At 48.4% G+C, this 4,594-nt stretch overlaps 1 long non-coding RNA gene across 1 annotated transcript in view; it reads right to left on the bottom strand.

Annotated features, from left to right (window-relative positions):
• LOC118165139 overlaps nucleotides 1-2,761 on the bottom strand; it is a 9,487-nt gene extending 6,726 nt beyond the window's left edge. Inside the window, exons 1-2 of the long non-coding RNA XR_004749896.1 lie at nucleotides 2,445-2,761; nucleotides 1,667-1,671 (exon numbers count right to left, since the gene is read on the bottom strand). This is a non-coding gene — a long non-coding RNA (uncharacterized LOC118165139). The remainder of the gene's footprint in view (nucleotides 1-1,666; nucleotides 1,672-2,444) is intronic.
• Nucleotides 2,762-4,594: the final 1,833 nt, after the last annotated feature.

The raw sequence follows: 4,594 nt of genomic DNA, 5'->3' as shown, positions 1-4,594 counted from the left end.
AAAAAAAAAAAAAAAAAAAAAAAAAAAAAAACAGAAGCAGATATCAGAAAAGCTTCCCACATGGGTAGTAGTGCTGGGGAAAGCTCTGGGGACAGTTCGTACCAGAGCAATTGTTCTCGCTCAGTCAGAATAATTGCAGATAACTTTGGCACCGAGCAATCTGCACGTTTTGGATGGCCAGTCCTGAAGATACTCCGAGAGCACAGAGACCTGCGGGTTTATCTTTGGCCAGTTCCCCTACTGGGAATGATTTCCCTGAGCTGAGGAGAAAACCAGAAGTTCCCTTTTCATTGCCCAGACATTTCCCAAACTGAGAAATGAAAGGTTAAAAAACAACAACAACAAAAAAACTTGAGATGGAAAAAACAAAAAGCTTTGTAAAAAAAAAAGATAAATTTCTGATTTATGGACTTTATGTAGTGTCTGGTGATCCTGATCTTCCTTTCCTTATGACAAAATGGGAAAGTTTCACTAGAAATCCCTGAAAAAGGAAAAAAAAAAAAACATACTACCACCAACAAATAACAACTAAACCTATTTTCTGCTAACAACAATTTATTATGGCAATTTAGAGGTGAGGAACTGTTTGCAGTCTTTGTGTTCATATGGCTGCTCCATCACATCCTGGCAGCCCCTGTCCTCCTGTGGTCTCATTTTCCTCGCTCTCTGGGTACCAAATCCTCAGATTTACATCGTTGGGGTTTGGGGAGAGCTGTCTTGGGAAGGTGATGGGTGTTAAGTGGGAAACAACACCTAAGTCAGCTTCGGTCAGCCCTCCTACTGATAGGATGTTGTATAAATAGAATTATTTCTTTGTTTCTTTATAGGAGGATTTTGCCCTCTTTTTTGCCCAGACCCACTGGCAAAAGTGGTTTTGCCCACTATTTTTTTGCCCAGGCACCACAAATGGGCACTGCAACCTCAGGTGGTTTTCAGCCACAAAAATCCTAGGCAAACATCAGAGGGTGAATGGTTGGGTGTCTGGATAATAAAATCAGAACCTATTTCAGGAATGAAAACAAGCAAACTGCGCAGCCCTAAAAGATTACTCGTGCTTCTCCAAGGGGCAAATGGGCATGGGACTGCAGCAGATGGAGGGGGATCCTCTGGCATTCCACAGCCAATTATGTTTTGGATTTCACAGGCGAAACCCTGCTGATAGGAGCACATGTAGGGGAGAAAACCTCACTCGCTGAAAAGTCCAACATCAGGCAAATTGCCTGCCATCTGGGAGACGTGGCACTATCAGAGGTGCAACTACATTCCTCCTAGGGGAGTAACCTCCAACCAGGAATTACTTTCCATCCAGAAAGAGTGGCCAGAGACCCAACAGCTCCTGATGGTGCTCCCCAGCCAGAAAGGAGGATGTGGGAAGAGCCCTTCTCCTGCCGAGGCCAGACAAACTCTTGGCATGGCAAGGGACGGACACGGAGCAGATGGCCAGGCATTAGGGGCCTGCCAGGAGGATTGCTGGGCATTTGGCACTGATTCAGCTGCATCTCCTCCTGCCTGGATGCCTTCTGGATGTGCAGGCTACTCCTGCGTGGTGGGGATGCTGTTTCTCAGGAGGCTTGCAGCTACCAGCCTCCAGAAGCTGGAAAACCCCAATGAACCCATTCTCTGCATGTGTACTACGAACCAAGCACAACCTCACAAATACCTCTACATCTGCTCCCCCTTGTGCAGAGAAGTCTGTACCCCTCACCATACATGTGGTTTTGTTAAAAGTGCTGGTGTGTGCAGCTCAGCCCGTTGTTTCTCCTTGCCCTGAACAGAGCTGGGGGTTTGGGAACGGAGCACAGGATCACCCGTTCAGTATGCAGGTCCAACAGAAATTGCACAAGAGATGCCTCGTACTCCTCATCACGTCCTGTACATCCTCTGTTTGTTAGGAGTTGGTAGTGACACCTAATGACCGTGACACCAGGGCTGCGCTGTGCCAGGAGGTGTTGAAATACTGGAGGAGAAGGAGCCTGCCCCAAACGTTCCTGGCTTTGTTCCACAGGAGGGACAATGAGCCTCAGGGAATGGGGGGGCTCAGAGCTTTCTGTGGAGAAAAAGAGATTTGAGCCCAAGCTTTTTGACTGAGCCTTTCAGCTTTTTCACCCAGCAGGTCATTTTCCCTAAAGGCAAAAAGAAAGAGGCAGGCAGTGAAACCCATGTGAGTGCTACTCCTGTTAGGAGACACATTTCCAAAGCACCTCTCACTCATTTTTGTCCCTGTAACATTTCCACAGTTTGAGGAATGTACTTAATGCTTTTTTTTTTTTCTCTAAGCTGAGAGAGAGGTGATCCAACAGCTGAGCCCTGCCACTGCCATGCCTCTACTGGAGACCACAGGACTATATAAATATATATATGTGTGTGTGTATTTCTATTTTTATTTGTATTTCTATTTGTATTTCTATTCATATTTCTACTTCTATTTCTATACTGCCTATCACCATACCAATAAACACTCTTTGGAACCACTCTGATGGCAGGGGTAAGATGAGGAGTTGGCCTGTTAGTACCTCACCACTTCTCTTTCCAACCAATTATAAATATAAATAAACCACAAGACTTTGCTGGAGACCACAGGGGTACATCAGCCACATGCTCATACCCATCAGCTGGCCGCAAGGCAGGAGAAGCTGTGTGGAGCCCCCCTGCTGAAGCTGAAGGCATCACCAAAGCACCAGCCCTCTGAAAATGCCAAGCTGTTTTTCCTCTGAGGCTCCAGTCCTACAGGATGGTTGGAGGCTGGATGGGAAGTGAGGAGAGCAAACGTCCAGGGCTATCACCCTCACCGTTCCTTGTGGTCTGGTCTTGGAACTGGAAATGAAAGGAGGCAAAATGTGTGCTGATTACTCTAAGCAGATGCCCTCTGGTCTCTTTTCCAGGTTTCTTTAGTCAAGTTAAGCCAAGGATTTCTTGTACAACCATAGGCTTGCACAAGACTTCCCAGTCCATCCACTAAAATCCCGAGAGAATTAGGGCAGTGCTGCTTGCAGGCCATCCCAGAACCAAACCAAAAGCAGTGCAAACACATTTTTAAGTTACACACATGAGTCCTGTACCCTGGGAGCTCCAGAGCTAGGAGAGCCCCCTCTTCTCTTTTGGAGCCGCTGATGATGTGGGTCACTGCCAGCACTGCCAAAAGAGCATTAAGCTTCCTTATTATGAACTTTTGAATGTGTTTATAAAAACAAAATGCCATTAAGCCCATTAAGCAGCTTTCCAAATCATTCTCAGATAAAGAAATCACCTAAACTGCCAGCACTAATAAGACATGCAAGGAAGAACCTGGACAAACAGAGAGTGAACTTGCCGCCAGAGGTGAGTATAAAATTTCAGGTCACTGTACCTAAATACCTGCACAATCTTTCTCCTGTGCAATTGCCTAGAACGGGCTGTCATCCAAAGCTGCCTGCTTGCATCTGCACTGATAGTTCCAGGCTGGGAACTATCATTGTGCAGGGACTGAACACTCAAACTTGTACCACCGAGGTAATCACAAGCAGGATGGTACGGAGTGGCTATTTGCCTCCTCCAAAGAGAGCCCTGGACACATCTGGCATGATTTTCACGCTTTGTTCTTTTCCAGAGATGAAGCAGATTGAGGAAACAGAGTTTCTCGAGGTGACCGAGACCCGGGGTTCTGTGCCAGCGCCGGCACCCCACGCCTCCAAGCCCTTTGGCTTGGGAACCCTTCTCAGTCTCACAAGCACTCAGGGTAAATGTTAGATTTCAGTGCTATCCACCTCAAAATCGGTTTTGAATCTTGCTAATTTCCTCATTGTGGTGAAACCCCACTGTTAGTGAACCCCACACCAAGACCTGTTGTTGGTTCCTCAGGTTTAGTCTGGCTGCCGTTGTGTGTGGACAACCTTTGGCTGTGTTTGCTGTCTCAAACTTTGCTAACAGCGATTAATTCACAGCAGTAACCCAGGGAAAAGTGTACAAATGCCTCTCTGTACCCTCACCACCATGTTTGCAGTGCCATGGGACACACGTCACGATATGAAGGAGCACCTACAGCCCACGGGTGAGTCCTCAGACACCAGGAAAGTTTTGGGATGAAGCACGGGGTGATGCCCAAGGGGCACAGGCACCAGAAAACCTCATGTCACCACACAGGATGGGACTTGGGTTTGGAAGGGAAAGTGGGCATGGCCCGAAGCTGTCAAGGGGGTGCTGAGGAGAAAGCCAGGAGCAGCAGTGGTGGCTGTCGTGGGGTTTCACCCAGGTGAGGAGCAGCGTCAGGGCTTTGCACAAAGTGTGTTTGCATCTCCCCTGTTTTCTTTTCCTCTATTATTTTCCCCCCTATTTTCTTTTCCCTTATAGTGCAGGGGCAGAGCCAGGCAAGCAGGAGCCCCGCTTCCTGCGGGGGGGGGGAGGGGGGGGGGGGGCAGCCTTTTATCACAGGATAACAGACGGTAACAGAACAGCTGGCAAGGATTTAACAGAACCAAAGTCCCCCAACAGGGCCGGGACAACCCCAACCCCACACACACCCCGGGCGGACAGTTCGTCCTGCGGAACCTTCCTCAGCAACCACCGTTGCGCGCCGAACCCTCCCCTCCCTTCCCCGCCCGGGCAGCGTCCGCCATTT

The sequence above is a fragment of the Oxyura jamaicensis genome, chromosome 3 (assembly GCF_011077185.1).
Source record: "Oxyura jamaicensis isolate SHBP4307 breed ruddy duck chromosome 3, BPBGC_Ojam_1.0, whole genome shotgun sequence".
NCBI classification, from domain to species: domain Eukaryota; kingdom Metazoa; phylum Chordata; class Aves; order Anseriformes; family Anatidae; genus Oxyura; species Oxyura jamaicensis.
The sequence above is the reverse complement of the archived record's forward strand: the minus strand, read 5'-3'. Positions and strand labels throughout refer to the sequence as shown.